General features: G+C 41.9%; 1 long non-coding RNA gene across 1 annotated transcript; it reads left to right on the forward strand.

The window, feature by feature from the left end:
• The first annotated feature begins 2,575 nt into the window (after positions 1-2,575).
• On the forward strand, positions 2,576-16,142 carry LOC136492176 (uncharacterized). The gene is made up of 3 exons (XR_010768109.1): positions 2,576-2,747; positions 2,859-2,981; positions 15,876-16,142. It is a non-coding gene; the product is annotated as an uncharacterized lncRNA (long non-coding RNA).
• Positions 16,143-18,144: the final 2,002 nt, after the last annotated feature.

Raw genomic sequence — 18,144 nt, forward strand, 5'->3', positions numbered from 1 at the left:
ATCACTGTCCTCTGGTCATCTCAATCTCAACTGAGCTGCCAAAAGCTCATACCTTTAGGTTTGAGAATTTCTAGCTTCTTAGACAAGGTTTCCAGAGCTTAGTTACAGATAACTGGTCTCTACATGCTCCCCGTGTTGACAAAGCTCAAAATATTTCCAGGAAATTTAAAAATCTTAGGGCAGCTCTTAAGGTCTGGAGCTCTTCTTTCTCTAATCTAAAGCTCACTATTGAAAATCTTTCCCTCACCATCCATTTCCTAGAGATCCTGGAAGAGTACAGAGATTTGAGTCTAGAGGAATGGAATTTCAGAGATAGTCTCAGAGAAAAGTTGCTTTCTTTACTGGAGCAGCAGAGAATATACTGGAAACAAAGGGGATCTGTCAAATGGGTCACACTTGGGGATGCTAGCACTAAATTCCTTCATGCTAATGTAACCATTAAGCACAGAAGAAATTTAATTGCAAAATTGGTCACTGAACAGGGTGAGGTTGTTACTTCCCATCATGACGAAGTGCAAATTTGGCACTCTTTCAAAGATAGACTGGGGTCACTGAATATAATGAAATGCTATTTGATTTGTCTTCCCTCATGCAAGAGCATCCCAATCTCAACTGGCTGGAAGATCAATTCACAACAAATGAAATTGATGAGGTGGTGAAGATGCTCCCAAATGATAAATGTCCAGGTCCAGATGGGTTCACTAATGAATTCATCAAAAAATGCTGGTACACAGTAAAAAATGATTTTTATGATCTGTGCTGGGCCTTCCAAAATAACAATGCCTGTCTTCAGAGTATCAATACCTCTTTCATCACTTTAGTCCCCAAAAATCAAAGCCCAACTTCCATCTCTAACTACAGGTCAATTTCCCTCCTCAATAGCTCCATGAAGCTTATCACTAAGCTTTTGGCCAACAGACTTCAAACAACCATCACCTCTTTGGTCCACAAAAATCAATATGGCTTCATTAAAAATAGAACAATTCAAGATTGTTTAGCATGGTCCTTTGAGTATCTCCACCTGTGCCACCACTCTAAAAAAGAGATCATAATCCTTAAACTCGATTTTTAAAAGGCTTTTGACAAAATTGAGCACTCTACAATCCTGAAATTGCTTCAGGCAAAAGGCTTTGGCGATAATTGGCTTTCCTGGATACAGAATATTCTCTCCACTGGAACTTCTAAGGTCCTGCTCAATGGGGTCCCAGGGAAAACTATTCATTGTAGGAGGGGTGTCAGGCACAGGGACCCTTTATCCCCCCTCTTATTTGTCCTTGCTGCTGATCTTCTACAATCTGTCTTGAACAATGCCAAGGATAGGGGCCTCCTTAATTTACCTATTCCTTTGAACTCCTCCTCTAACTTCCCAGTTATCCAATACGCCGATGACACTCTGATCATTCTTGAGGGTGATGCTAGACAGTTACTTTTCTTGAAAGCTGTTCTACATTCTTTCACTGATTCTACTGGACTGAAGGTGAATTACTCTAAATCTGTTATGCTTCCCATCAACCTATCTGAGGAAAGATTTAATCATCTGGCTAACACCTTTGGGTGCTCCAAGGGCTCATTCCGCTTCACATAACTTGGGCTTCCCCTAGGCCTTACCTGTAACACCCCTAGTGTTAAGCATCACTAAAACTTGATCATGTCACCATCTTGCATGTTGATCATCCATAATAGCTAATCATGTCTTGCATCCACTAAAATCAATATTTATTTTATTAGAAATGCAATGCATGTGTGAAGCTTGAGTTCAAACTTAAAAACCCTTTTAAGGTACTTTGTGACCTTCTATTTTTCAATTTCACTAAAATACTTGAAATTATGCTTTAATAAACTTTGAGGTGTAAAGAAGGTGCTTTACACTAGTGTCAAGTGTGCAGTATGAATTCAAGTCCAAACCCTTAAAAATGGAGCCTCAAATTTGAATTCAAAACTTGGATTTCAACACTGTCAATTTGGCTAAGCGCTGGATTTCAGTATTTGATTCAATTTTGGGGAGCTTATTAAAATGAATTTCATAAATAAACTTGTTCAAAAAATGGCACCATTTTGAAGTATAAGATTTGTATGTCACAATGATGCTATTGGTTGAAGTGTTTGCTCACTAATTAGTCACTAATTAATTCACCAAAGTTGCTAAGTTGACTGTTTTCAAAACCCTAACTGCAAGTGTGTCGGTACTGAGTTTTCAGTTTCAATCTTCCTCCCATTCTTGGGTGAGATCTCCTTATCCAATTAGAATTAGATGTTCTTGATTAAATCAAAGTTGAAGATAAAATAAATATGAATAACTTTTGTCTTTGGATCCAATCATGTTTCCATTTGGAATCTGGATAAAATGTAGGGAGAATAAGGGCTGTCAGTGCTACAGTGCACGTCGCCGGGAAGCACCCTGCCTGCCTGCTTGCCGCCGCCGCTGAACGGTTGCGCCGCCTCCACGCACGCCAACACGCAGCTGCTTCGCCTGGACGCTTCGTAAGTAGGATCTGGACGCCCTGAAGCTTCGCCCACGTCCTTAAATCGCCCAACCGGCTGCCGAGCTCATCCTCTCTTTTTCCCGCCGCCGTCGAGCACCTCCAGTTCGCCGACCAAATTCACCGCCATCGTCCACCTCGCCGCAATTCATCTCACAGCCACGTTCGCCATCTCCTTGCGCATCCGCCTGACCTGCTCGTGCCAGCTCTACCCGCCAGAATCGCCCTAACGTCGTCGTCTTCCTCCTCGATGTTCACCGTGCCGCCGTGAGCCTCCTGACCGTGGCCAGCCCTCCGTGGCGCACCTCCGCTCCAAATTTTCCTTGTTTTCGATTCCTATTATCGTCCTGTTGCTCATCGCCTTGACGGTTTTCACAGAGAAAGTCCAGACGCGCTGGAACGTGTCTTCGCCGCCGGTTCACGCCGCCGTCTTCGCCCCCAACGTCGACGAGCTTCCTCCGCCACGTTCTCGGTTCGACCCGCTGCCGTTCCGAAGTCTCGGTGAGCTCCTGAGTCTAACTAAACTATCCGCTTAACCTCTACCGGGCCATAGTGGCTGCAGCGCCACCGTGCCGGCGTGCTCTGCCTTGTCAAGCCGCTGCAGCCGCGGTCGTGTGCGTTGTTAACTCGTGCGTGCTCGACAGACCCCTCGGGCGCGTTCGAGTGTGAGTGTTGAGTGTACCGGTGGCCTTCGTGTCACCGGAGAGCTCGCCGTTGGGTGTAGCCGCGCTGCCTGAGCTCCGCCGTGCCGCCATGGCCGCCAGCGTTGACGCTACCGTGCCATAGTTGATCGACTGTCACCGTCAGGGAGTTCGCGAGGTCTAGAGGGACGTGTAGGGCTAGCTGGTGTCACTATAATCGTCGCCGATGACCTTAGCCGCCGTGCCGGAGCGCCCCCGACCCACCGAAGTCGCCGTCGTGTTCGTCGTCGTGCACCAGAAGACCAACCCGTATCATCAGGGTGTGCGCAATGATGATAGGAGTGTAACAGAGTAGGTTTCGTCGCCGGCGAGCACGCCGTCGGCGAGAACCCGCCGGTCAACGACCGCGCGTCTCGCGGTCAACGCGGGTGCACTGTGCGCCGTTGACCGGGCCCGGCTGTCAGTCAGAGAGGGTGAGAAAGGATTTTATCCTTTTTCGTTTTCTTGAAAATACTAATAAACCCTGAAATTTGATTAATTCATAACTAAATAAATAAAGCTGATAAAATTATGAAAATTTTTGTGTAAGCTTTTTATCTTGTGTTTGATCAGAGAAAAATATGAGTTGGTGGAAATCAGTACTTTTGCTGGATTAAAAAAATACCTCTTTTAATTAATAAATGAACCTTGCATGATTTGTACAGGTTAAAATAATCATGCTAAAATCATGAAATTTTGTGTATATGCTTTACATGCTAAAATCAACCTCCACAAAAATTTTGGTTCTGTTTTAATAAAAATATCTTGTCCACTTAATTCAAATGTCTTTTATGGATTAATAAAAATACAAAAAAAATGATTTCCTTAAATCATTAAAATGAATTGAGTGAACTTTGGGGTTGATTGTGGACCTTGGAACACTAACACCTTGCTGTTACATAGCAACTACTTACATGATTGTGTTCTCATGATTAACATGTTAATGATAAATAACAATAGTGTTTAGTGAGTAATTAACCTAGTTACTTAGTGAAGGAAAGTTGTACTCAAGTAATTAATATTGTTAAGTCATCATAAACCATGTTTAGCACTTCATCATTCTAAAGCATGCATTTTATTTACGTTTAGTGAACGAGAGTGGTGACCTTAGTGTGGAGCAAATCCTAGAGGAGGGTTTTCACTCTGTGGAAGTTGGGTTCGAGGGTTGTGTTACTTCTGAAATATCTGACAACCCGACACCGCAAGCAAGCCCCGGAGCATACCACCACTTCCTTGTGTTTTACAAATATTATTCATATAAGTGTCATGCTTGTTGCATTAAGTATAGTAGGAGTTGATTGATTACCATCTGATGCATTACCTACCTTGATGATCTTATACCATCCCTTGTTACCCTTTGTAGTATGATAGGTTAGCTATGCTTAGCCTTGCTTAGTGGATAAGAGTCGAGTGGCGATTTCATCATTCGCAATGTTTCTACACTCAGGGATGCCCTGAGAGTTTAATAATAAATAATATTAATTGGAGACCGAACGGGACGTGGGTTATGTCTCTGGTGGTTAAGCCGATAGGGTTGTCTGTTCGTGCTTGTTCTGTCTGTGTCGATTAAGGATCGATCGTTGTAGGCCCGCTTGTGATCATGACTTGTAGTACTGGCCACATACTCCGGTAAGCCTAATACCTTGGCTATTTGAAAGGTCCTAATATGGCTAGAGTGGGGGTGAATAGCCTATTTAAAAATCTATAAATTAACTAGAGCAATTTGATTAGTATGAAAAATAGCGTAATGCAAACTTGCTCTAGCTCTACAAGGGTTGCAAGCCATCTATCCAATAATTCTAGTTGCAATGATTACTTAGGCACATAAACTTGCTATGTAATTACTCACTAAGAGCTCTCAACCTTGCTACTCTAAAGAGCTCAACTAGATGAATGTAAATAACAAAGCAAGCTCTCAATTCTAATTACACTAAAGAGCTTGTATCAACTAGTTTGTAAGAATATAAATAAGTGAGTAGAGTGATTATACCGACGTGTAGGGAATGAACCAATCATAAGATGAATATATAGCCAATCACCGGGAGAATGCCAAAGACAAGAGACAATCGATTTTCTCCCGAGGTTCACGTGCTTGCCAACACGCTACGTCCCCGTTGTGTCGACCAACACTTGGTGGTTCCGCGGCTAAGAGGTGTTTCACAAACCTTGTCCACACTATAGGACACCGCAAGAACCGACCCACAAGTGAGGTAACTCAATGACATGAGTAATTTACTAGAGTTACCTTTCGGCGCTCCGCGTGGGGAAGTACAACTCCCCACACAATCACCGGAGATGGCCACGAACAATTACCAACTCGTGCTAATCCTCCACCGTTGCTTCAACCGTCTAGGTGGTGGCAACCACCAAGAAAAACAAGCGAAATCCGCAGTGCAACACAAATACCAAGTGCCTCTAGATGCAATCACTCAAGCAATGCACTTGGATTCTCTCTCAATCTCACAAAGATGATGAATCAATGATGGAGATAATTGGGAGGACTTTGGCTAAGCTCACAAGGTTGCTATGTCAATTAAAATGTGCAAGAGTTGTCCCTTGAGCCGGCCATGGGGCTATAAATAGAGCCCCCATCAAATAGAGCCGTTATACCCCTTCACTGGGCAAATCACGCTCTAACCGGACGCTCCGGTCATACTGACCGGACCCTGGACACAGCGTCCGGTCCACAAATGTAAGCCACGTGTCATTCTGAGTTAAACTTGAGCCGCCAGATCACAACGGCTATTAACTGACCGGACGCTCTGGCAAAACTGACCGGACGCTGAACCACCAGCGTCCGGTCGTTTACAGTAAGGGTCCAAATCCGGTTTTCTTCAATCAGACGCGTCCGGTCCACCTTGACCGGACACAGACCAGCGTCCGGTGCTAAACCCTAGTCACTGTGTCGCCATGTCAGTTTGACCGGACATAGAAACCAGCATCCGGTGCATCTCAGGTCCAGCGTCTGGTGCAACACCGAAACTGGCAACCTCTCTGCTACGCCTGACCGGACGCGCCGGTCCATCCAAGATCAGCGTCCGGTCACTCACAGTGACCTCCAATTTTTCTATCTAGGGTGCCGGTGGCACCATCGGACTGTCCGCACTCTACGGGCGGACACTCCACCGGTGGAGTTTCTTGCCCTTGCACATAAACTTCACTACCCTTGATCAAATGTGCCAACCACTAAGTGTATCACCTTGTGCACATGTGTTAGCGTATTTTCACAAACATTTTCAAGGATGTTAGCACTCCACTAGATCCTAAATGCATATGCAATGAGTTAGAGCATCTAGTGGCACTTTGATAACCGCATTCCGATACGAGTTTCACCCCTATTAATAGTACGGATATCAATCCTAAATGTGATCACACTCACTAAGTGTCTTGATCACCAAAACAAAATGGCTCCTATATTTTATACCTTTGCCTTGAGCCTTTTGTTTTTCTCTTTCTTCTTTTCCAAGTTTAAGCATTTGACCATCACTATGCCATCACCATTGTCATGATCTTCGCCATTGCTTCATCACTTGGAGTAGTGCTACCTATCTTATAATCATCTTGATAAACTAGGTTAGCACTTAGGGTTTCATCAATTAACCAAAACCAAACTAGAGCTTTCAATCTCTCCCTTTTTGATAATTGATGACAACCTTTATACAAAGATATGAATTAAAGTTCATTTGAATCCATGTTGTTTGCCCAAGCATATTTACCATGTGTAAATGATATGGGCAAGTTTCATGAACTCCATATGATAGCAATTGCTCTCCCTACATATATGCTAAGAGTTTGGATTGAAACTTTACACATATGATTAGATAGGAAATATAGGAGTCAATTTCTACCAAATGATGCTAAGGTATAAGAAATGGACCTTTGAAGCGTGATACCAATCGGAGTACACCAATACACCATCCTTAGCACCATTAGTAACTAGACATATATAGGAACTAGAATACCCCATGAGATCAACATTACATGCAAGGGTCTAGTTTCTATAGAATGAACATAAGTCTAGTTACTTAGCCTATGCATGCTAGTTTTTCATTTCAATATTCAAACCTACAACTAGCATACACCACACAAGCATGGATTTTTGAAATTAAAACTTATGCCATGCAAGCAAACATATGTAATGCTCATTCAAATGCACCATACAAGTTTATGAGCTTGCTCCCCCTATTTGTATGCTCAAAATTTGAATTGATCCCCTTTTTTTGTCATCTATTATCTCTTCCCCTTTGTTTTACTATCTTTGTACACTATCTCTCCCCCTTTGGCATCAATGACCACAAAGGCTTAAAGTATAGATAGGGTAGGATTATTAATGTCAACAATTTACACAAAAGGTGGCCTCAAATTATAGATATGTTGGGGTGAAACCATGTGAAATGAGGATCATTTTCCCAATTTGGTTCAATCTAGATTACTTGCAAAAGATATTTAACTTGGTTTGATCCAAGGACAAGCTTCTTCACACCTCCAAATAAGAGTTATCTTGTACCATGTTGAGTTAAACACTTATAGCTCATTTTCTAAATCAAACACTAGGTTTACAAGCCCACAAATATGTCATATGCTACCACTAGATCATTTCAAACATACAAGCAATAGTGGTACCATACAAGCATCAAGTTCATTTAATCTTCATGAATGAGCCTATTTAAATGGAAAATATGTCTAGATGCACTAAACAAGTCCTTAGCAATGTATGGATGACATGTCAATCAACTTTACCTTGCTTGGCTCGAAGGAGAGGCATGTCATATAAATTAGGGGTGCATCAACACATATTGGAGAAGTCAAGTATGTTCAATTCATTCCTTAGCTTGTAAAACCTCTTCTCATCAAGTGGCTTGGTGAATATATCGGCAAGTTGATCTTCGGTGCCCACACTCTCTATGCAAATGTCCTCCTTTTGTTGATGATCTCTTATGAAATGATGACGGACATCAATATGCTTTGTTCTTGAGTGTTGAATCGGGTTGTTGGTTAGCTTTACGACACTTTCATTGTCACATAGCAATGGCACTTGCTTGAACTTGATTCCAAAGTCACTCAAAGTAGCCTTCATGCAAAGTAATTGAGCACAACAACTACCGGCCGAAATGTACTCTGCTTCGGTGGTTGAAAGTGCTACGCTATTTTGCTTCTTTGATGACCAAGATACAAGTGATCTTCCCAATAGTTGACATGTGCCTGATGTGCTCTTTCTCTTAACTTTGCATCCCGCATAATCGAAATTCGAATATCCAATCAACTCAAATCTTACTCCTTTGGGATACCATAATCCAACATGTTATGTATGCTTCAAGTACCTCAATATTCTCTTTGTTGCCTTCAAATGACTTTCTCTTGGTGATGCTTGAAATCTAGCACACATGCATACACTAAACATCACATCCGGTCTTGATGCGGTCACATAGAGTAGGCTTCCAATCATAGACCGATACATCTTTTGATCCACCATGTTGCCACTAGCATCACTATCTAAGCTTCCACTTGTCCTCATTGGTGTACTAATAGCTTTACTATCATCCATTCCAAATTTTTTGAGCATGTCCTTGATATACTTGCCTTGACTTACAAATGTGCCATTCTTCATTTGCTTGATTTGAAGACCAAGGAAGTAACTAAGTTCTCCAATCATAGACATCTCAAACTCACTTGCCATCATCTTGCCAAACTCCTCATAAAATTCTTGATTTGTTGATCCAAAGATGCTATCATCAATATAGATTTGCATTACAAACAAGTCATTTCCAAGCTTCTTGGTGAAGAGAGTGGTGTCAACCTTTCCCATCTTGAATCCCTTAGAGAGTAGGAAATCCCTCAATCTCTCATACCATGCTCTAGGTGCTTGTTTCAATCCATACAAAGCTTTTCTCAACTTGTAGACATGGTTGGGTTTCTTCTCATCTTCAAAATCGGGAGGTTGCTTAACATACACAAGCTCATTGATGCTCATTGATGTACCCATTTAGAAATGTACTTTTCACATCCATTTGGCACAACTTGATGTTGTGCGCACATGCATAAGCTAGCAAGATCCTAATTGCTTCCAATCTTGCAACCGGGGCATATGTTTCTCCAAAATCAAGACCTTCAACTTGAGTGTAACCTTGAGCCACTAATCTTGCTTTGTTCCTTATTACTATCCCATCTTGATCTTGCTTGTTCCGAAAGACCCACTTAGTTCCAATCACATTATGACCCTTAGGCCTCTTAACTAACTCCCATACTTGGTTTCTTGTTAAGTTGTTTAGCTCTTCATGCATAGCATTGACCCAATCAACATCATTCAAAGCTTCATCTATCTTCTTAGGCTCAATGGATGACACAAATGAGAAGTGCTCACAAAATGATGTCAATCTTGATCTAGTTTGTACTCCCCTTGAAATATCACTAATGATAGTGTCCAATGGATGATCTCTTGCAACATTGGTTGGTTGAAGCACTTGCACTTGATTGCTTGCATTAGATTGATCACTTGGTTGAGATGATGAATTAGCCATTTGTTGATCTTGCACATTGCCATTACTAGTGCTTGCTTGGATTTGATCATGAGAACCACTAGATTGCATATTTGAGTTAGAGAGCACTTGATTCTTGCCATCTTCAACATCAATCACCTCTCTAGGTCTTAACTCACTAATATCCATGTTCTTTATTGCATTGACCAATTGAGTGCTTTTTACATCATCTAGGTTCTCATCTTCCTCTTGGGAACCATTTGTTTCATCAAATTCCATATCATGAACCTCCTCAAGAGTACCACTAGCCAAATTCCAAACTCTATAAGCCTTGCTAGTAGTAGAGTAACCAAGCAAGAAACCTTCATCACATTTCTTTTCAAACTTGCTTAATCTAGTGCCTTTCTTCAATATATAGCATTTATAACCAAAAACCCGAAAGTATGCTATGTTGGGCTTTCTTCCATTTAATAGCTCATAAGGTGTCTTTTCCATCATAGGGTGACAATAGAGTCGGTTGCTATAGTAGCAAGCCGTGTTGATTGCTTCGGCCCAAAATGAATGACTCACATTGTACTCACTCAACATTGATCTTGCCATATCAATCAAGGTTCTATTCTTTCTTTCAACTAGCCCATTTGATTGAGGAGTATACTTGGTCGAGAATTGATGTCTAATTCCAAATTCATCACATAACTCATCAACTCTAGTGTTCTTGAATTCACTACCATTGTCACTTCTAACTTTCTTGATTGTTGTTTCAAACTCATTGTGAATGCCTTTGACAAATGATTTGAATATTGCAAACACATCACTCTTATCAACAAGAAAGAACACCCATATGTATCTAGTGAAATCATCCACAATCACAAATCCATATTTGTTTCCACCAATGCTAGTGTATGTGGTTGGTCCAAACAAGTCCATGTGCATCAACTCAAATGCCTTAGATCTGCTCATCATGCTCTTCTTAGAATGTGTATTACCAACTTGTTTTCTGGCTTGACATGCATTACATAACTTATCCTTCTCAAATGTGACATTTTTCAAACCTCTAACTAAGTCATGCTTGATTAACTTGTTTAATTGTTTCATTCCAACATGACCAAGCCTTCTATGCCATAACCAACCCATGCTAGACTTAGTGATCAAACATGTTGACAATTGAGCTTCTCTAGCATTGAAATCAACTAAGTATAGATTCTCATATCTAAATCCTTTGAATATCAAGTTAGAGCCATCTACACTTATGATCTCTACATCATCCACACCAAATATGCACTTGAAACCAAGATCACACAATTGAGCTACCGATAATAGGTTGAAGTTCAAGCTCTCTACTAGTAGCACATTGGAAATGCTCAAATCATTGGATATTGCAATCTTATCAAGCCCTTTGACCTTGCCTTTGCCATTGTCACCAAATGTGATACTATCAATCCCATTGCTCTTACTTTCATTGATTGAATTGAACATTTTTGGATCACCGGTCATATGTTGTGTGCATCCACTATCAAGCACCCAATGCCTTCCTCCGGCTTTATAATTTACCTACAAAAGAAGATCAATTCTTTTTAGGTACCCAAACTTGCTTGAGTCCTTGTAGGTTAGTCACCAAAGTCTTTGGTACCCAAATGGCCTTCTTCTTTGGGCTCACAATTGGTGTACCAATGAACTTAGCCTTCACACTGTTGGCACTCTTATAAAGCATGTAACAAGAATCAAACTTGATTGAGGAAACAATAGGTAGCTTATTCTTGTTAGTCTTGTAATTTTGCTCTATATGCCCAACTTGCTTGCATCTATTGCAAAACCGACAATTGCCTTTTACAAAGCTAGCTTTGGGAGTGATAAAGGCCGCCTTGTCTTTCTTAGGGGTATAGCCTAATCCCTCTTTATTGAGAGAAAATCTTTGGCTACCCAAGCACTTTAGCAAGTGGACTTCTCCACCATAGGCATTGCCTAAGGCACGAGTGAGCTCATTCACCTCCTTCTTGAGGTTCTCATTTTCCACTATTAGTGATGTATCATTCATAGGTGGAGTAGTAATGATTGTGCTACAAGAAGTGTTAGTAGGAGCAACAATAATGGGTTCATGAAAAGATTCATCAATAAGATCACATGTTAGTCCCACATCATGTGTTATGATTACTTGCTCCTTCTTGGCTTCCTCCACTTTGACTTGCTCAATGAGAGAGGAGTGAGCCTTTTCAAGCTTAGAGTGAGCTTTGCCAAGCTTCTCATGGGCTTCCATTAGCCTCTCATGAGTTGCATTGAGCTCATCAAGGGATTGCTCAAGAAATTTGACTTTCTTGTTCAATTCCTTGCACTCCTTTCTCTTCATCTCAAAGCAAGTATGTACTTGCTCACACATATCCATGAGCTCCTCCTTGGAGTACTCCTCATCATCATCATCACTCTTACAAGCATCACTTTCACATTTATCATCATCACTCACATCATATTTTACCTTGGTAGGTTTTGCCATGAGGCATGTCGATGGAGTGTCAAAGATGGAGGGCTTGTTGTTGATGGCGATGCTTGCTAGTGCTCTCTTGATAGATTTCTTGTCATCATCACTAGAGCTATCACTATCTGAAGAGCCATCACTATCCCATGTGACCACATATCCTCCACCCTTCTTCTTATTTTGGAAGGCCATCTTCTTCTCCTTCTCCTTCTTTTCTTTCTTATTCTCCTTATGCTTCTTCTTCTCATTCTCATCATTATCACTATTATATGGATAATTTACGACTACATGATCGGGGCTCTTGCAATTATAGCATCTTCTCACATACTCTTTCTTCTTGGTGTGATCTCTTCTTTTTCTTACACCATAGCCCTTCTTCTTCATGAATTTTCCCATCTTGCACACAAAGAGAGCCATAGCTTCATCATCAATATCACTAAGATCATCATCATCACTTGATTCTTTCTTGGACTTGCCCTTGTTCTTTGATGATGATGAGCTAGCCTTGAATGCTATGCTTTTCTTCTTCTTGTCTTCTTCTTCCTTCTTGTCATCCCCCTCCCTTTTCACACGGTATGTCTCTTGTGTCATGACATCACCTAGTACTTGGTTGGGGGTAATATCCTTCAATCCTCCTCTTATGATGAGCAATCTCAACATCTCAAATCTTGGAGGTAGGCACATTAAGAACCGATGAGAGACGTCATCATCCTTGATCTTCTCTCCTAAAGCCTTCAAATCATTGACAATTACTTGCAACCGATGGAACATCTCCGAAATGCTCTCATCTTCCTTCATCTTAAAGCTTGTCAATTTATCCTTGAGGATATACAACTTGGCACTCTTCACCGCCGGTTTGCCCTCATAAGTTTCTTCCAATCTTGTCCACACCTCATTAGCTCTTTCACAATCCTTGATTTGCTCAAACACCTTAGAATCAATGGCATTGTAGATGGTGTTGAGAGCCATTGTGTTGCATTGCTTGTTGGTCTTATCTTGGTTGGTGGGATTGTCGGGATCAATGATAGCATAATCATTTTCGGTCACTTCCCATACTTGATCATTGATTGAACCAAGATACATCCTCATCTTTCTCTTCCAATAATCATAGCATGTGCCATCAAAGAAAGGTGGTTTGCCCCCCACATGGTTGAACACAACTTGAGCCATAATTTGACACCGAGGTTGTTAAGCCTTCAATCAAATGGTGACCATGGCTCCGATACCACTTGAAATGTCCTAATATGGCTAGAGGGGGGGTGAATAGCCTATTTAAAAATCTACAAATTAACTAGAGCAATTTGATTAGTATGACAAATAGCGTAATGCAAACTTGCTCTAGCTCTACAAGGGTTGTAAGCCACCTATACAACAATTCTAGTTGCAATGATTACTTAGGCACACAAACTTGCTATGTAATTACTCACTCAGAGCTCTCAACCTTGCTACTCTAAAGAGCTCAACTAGATGAATGTAAATAACAAAGCAAGCTCTCAATTCTAATTACACTAAAGAGCTTGTATCAACTAGTTTGCAAGAATGTAAATAAGTGAGTAGGGTGATTATACCGACGTGTAGGGAATGAACCAATCATAAGATGAATATATAGCCAATCACCGGGAGAATGCCAAAGACAAGAGACAATCGATTTTCTCCCGAGGTTCACGTGCTTGCCAACACGCTACGTTCCCGTTGTGTCGACCAACACTTGGTGGTTTGACGGCTAAGAGGTGTTTCACAAACCTCGTCCACACTATAGGACACCGCAAGAACCAACCCACGAGTGAGGTAACTCAATGACACGAGCAATTTACTAGAGTTACCTTTCGGCGCTCCACCGAGGAAGGTATAACGCCCCTCACAATCACCGGAGATGGCCATGAACAATCACCAACTCATGCCAATCCTCCACCGCTGCTCCAACCGTCTAGGTGGTGGCAACCACCAAGAGTAACAAGTGAAATCCGCAGCGTAACACGAATACCAAGTGCCTCTAGATGCAATCACTCAAGCAATGCACTTGGATTCTCTCCCAATCTCACAAAGATGATGAATCAATGATGGAGATGAGTGGGAGGACTTTGGCTAAGCTCACAAGGTTGCTATGTCAATGAAAATGTGCAAGAGTTGTCCCTTGAGCCGGCCATAGGGCTATAAATAGAGCCCCCATCAAATAGAGCTGTTATACCCTTTCACTGGGCAAATCGCGCTCTGACCGGACTCTCCGGTCATACTGATCGGACCCTGGACATAGTGTCCGGTCCACAGATGTAAGCCACGTGTCATTCTGAGTTAAACTTGAGCCGCCAGATCACAACGGCTATTAACTGACTGGACGCTCCGGCAAAACTGACCGGACGCTGAACCACCAGCGTCCGGTCGTTTATAGTAAGGGTCTAAATCCGGTTTTCTTCGATCGGACGCGTCCGGTCCACCTTGACCGGACACAGACCAGCGTCCGGTGCTAAACCCTAGTCACTGTGTCGCCATGTCAGTTTGACCGGACGCAGAAACCACCGTCTGGTGCATCTCAGGTCCAGCGTCCGGTGCAACACCGAAACTGGCGACCTCTCTGCTACGCCTGACCGGATGCGCCGGTCCATCCAAGATCAGCGTCCGGTCACTCACAGTGACCTCCAATTTTTCTATCTAGGGTGCCGGTGGCACCGTCGGACTGTCCGCACTCTACAGGCGGACACTCCGCCGGTGGAGTTTCTTGCCCTTGCACCTAAACTTCACTACCTTTGATCAAATGTGCCAACCACCAAGTGTATCACCTTATGCACATGTGTTAGCGTATTTTCACAAATATTTTCAAGGGTGTTAGCACTCCACTAGATCCTAAATGCATATGCAATGAGTTAGAGCATCTAGTGGTACTTTGATAACCGCATTCTGATACGAGTTTCACCCCTCTTAATAGTATGGCTATCAATCCTAAATGTGATCACACTCACTAAGTGTCTTGATCACCAAAACAAAATGGCTCCTATATTTTATACCTTTGCCTTGAGCCTTTTGTTTTTCTCTTTCTTCTTTTCCAAGTTTAAGCATTTGACCATCACTATGCCATCACCATTGTCATGATCTTCGCCATTGCTTCATCACTTGGAGTAGTGCTACCTATCTCATAATCATCTTGATAAACTAGGTTAGCACTTAGGGTTTCATCAATTAACCAAAACCAAACTAGAGCTTTCACTATTCCATTATGTGAAAGACCAACCGCGCGCTGGGAGTGGAGAGATGACGAGAGTAACATGTACCCATCATGTCAATCCACCAGGAGTGGCATGGGGAGGTGGAGTACCGTGCTCTCGGGTAGCGCTGGACTCATTCATGTTTTGGGGGAACCACATGAGGGTTGATATATGTAGGTTCAGGACCGGTCCTAGACCTGCATATGTCGTGTGGTAAGGAACCCCCAGCTGGGCCAAACCGATTCGAATCACCGCTGCTTCTTGGAGAAGAAGACTCGATCAACTAACCTGCATCGTAGTTAATAACTGAAACATTAGTGATATGATCATGAGATGAGATGGTTAAAGAAGTGATTGACCTAGATCAGGTGCAAATGAGAGACCTATAATTATTTAACTTGAGCTAAAACATTGAAAGTAAGGATCAACTTAGTAAGCTTTTCTACAAAAGTTTAACTTGATTCTTGCTACAAACTTACCTTGATTCCCCGTAAGCCTGCATATCCTTAGAGTCTTTCCTTTTCGTCGGAGTACCTTTGTACTTAGGGTTTGTTAAACCCTTGTTGCAGGTGAGCCTCATGAGCAGTTAGACTTTTGCCCCTGCTGCATGGCGGTTCTGGAGGATGAGTCCCAACAGTAGAGCTATTGTTGTTGCGCACCCTTGGGCAGGGTGAGTATCTTTTGATTGTAGTATAAGTGGTGCCCTTTTGCTACCCCACTGCCTGAATGGCTAAAACTTATGGTTTGTAATAACTTAATAATTGGTTTTGTAAAATTATGGTATTGTAAGACTTCCGCCACTTACTCTGATGTAATAGATTTGTATATTTGTACAACTGTTATAATACTACAATGCTTTCTGCAATGGATCCTGCTCGAGAGAATAAATGTGGATGATTCGGGGTTCCCCGAGGACACCTGACAGACTACCAGAGTTATCTGGCTCTCATGTGCAGCAGTCAAAAGTCTGAAGGACAATGACAAGCACATGTGGGTCATTGTTCAGAATGGTTAAACCTGTCTATTTTGGCAAGATACTTGGATACAACAGCCACTGAACTTGCAATATCCAGAATTATACTCTTTTGCTAAAAATAGACTGATCTCAGTGGACAACATGCTTGGGCAACAACCTTTGGCTGATCAGTTCAATTTGCCACTTTCAACCGAAGCTTACAATCAGTCTTTTCATGTTGAATCTCTGAGAAACCACTTTCCTCTAACAGAGCAGCAAGGCATCTGGCATTCAGTTTGGGGAAATTTTTCAACCACAAGAATCTATAGATTTCTGATAGGGCATACTCAAGTGCATCAAGCTTTCAAGTGGATTTGGAAATGCTGTTGTCCATTTACATTGTCAATTTTTAATGACGTGTCACAACTATGGCCCAAAAAATGGCTTTCATTAAATGATGAAAATGATAATGATAGTGGACCAGTTGATAACGGTGGCGTCCCCGTCGTTGGCATCCCTGTTGTGGGAAGCTCCAAGTCGGGAGTTTGATTCCCCACCTCGCATGCGCAGGAATTGCACGTTATAAAAAATCATCTCGCATATCTCACGTCAAAGCACAGGTCTAAGGACCGTCCCAGTCTCATGTTCCTCCTTACACAGCTAATATAAATTATTACAAAACTACCACTAGAGTTGATTTTGTCAAACATTTTTCAAAACAACTTTAACTGCACCAAAGAAGTTGCTCCATATGAGGAGCTAGAGCCGGAGCCCTACCAAACAAGGAATGGAGGACCCTCTTTGGATGCTTGTGTTTTCCACATTTAGACCCTCTTTGGAATGGAGGACAAACACAAGAAAATATAGGATTCTAATTCCTAAGGATTTAGTTCATGTAGCAGCATTTGGTTTATAGGAATAAGTCACAATAAAACTAGAGGGAAAAAGAATCTACTCATACCTCAGGGAAAATTTTCTTTGCACAAGGAATGAGGACAAACAAGAAATTAATAATTGTACTTGGTGTCTAATCAAGCATGTGCTCTCCACTAGTATCTTATTATGAAAGGATACCTAGCTTGAATAAAGGAGTAATATGAATTTGTTCTTAAGATTCTTTTAGAATTCTTTATTTTTTTCCTATACCCAACCAAATTAAACACATAATCCTATATAATTTTTATGTTTTGAATTCCTTAGGTTTGCACATGTGTTTCTATATTTTTTCTCTTCCTGCATTTTTTGATTCGTGTATTCCAAAGGAGGCCTTAAGATAGTCTGTTAGTATACCTTGTGATAGCCATAGCCTGCTTCTTTGATTTCTTGTTTGCCTCTGGGCTTCGTTTTCAACATGTGATTAGCCGATTACCAAGCTGGTACATGCATGGTAGTTGGTAGATTCCAATTCCTTGCTTTTGTATAGGGAAACAGCGTGGCTAGCGTTCGGACATTCGAACGAACGCACGTGCCCAGACGCCCATGCAGCCCCCTCCCATTTGCCTTCACCTCGCTCCACGCGCGACTCCACTCCCATCTATGCACCCGCCGGTCCTTTCCTTGACCCCCTCCTCTCTCTCTCTCCATGCGGGCGGCACTCAAGAGCCAGGATGAGTTGCCCTGACTTGTCTCCGGCCGAACAACATAAAACACTTGCAACATGAAAAAACATTTGGATGCAATATACGTCTGAAAACATATGAACCATCTGGAACATGTATTTGCAACATGTTTGTGAAACACATAAAATATTCAAATAAAACACTTGCAACTTGCAATATGAAACTACTTGTTGCAACATAAAACTAAGCTAAAACATTTGGAACATACTGTTGCAACATATGTGTGAAACATATACAACATCCAGATAATAAAAAATGATTGCA

The sequence above is a fragment of the Miscanthus floridulus genome, chromosome 1 (assembly GCF_019320115.1).
Source record: "Miscanthus floridulus cultivar M001 chromosome 1, ASM1932011v1, whole genome shotgun sequence".
Taxonomy (NCBI): domain Eukaryota; kingdom Viridiplantae; phylum Streptophyta; class Magnoliopsida; order Poales; family Poaceae; genus Miscanthus; species Miscanthus floridulus.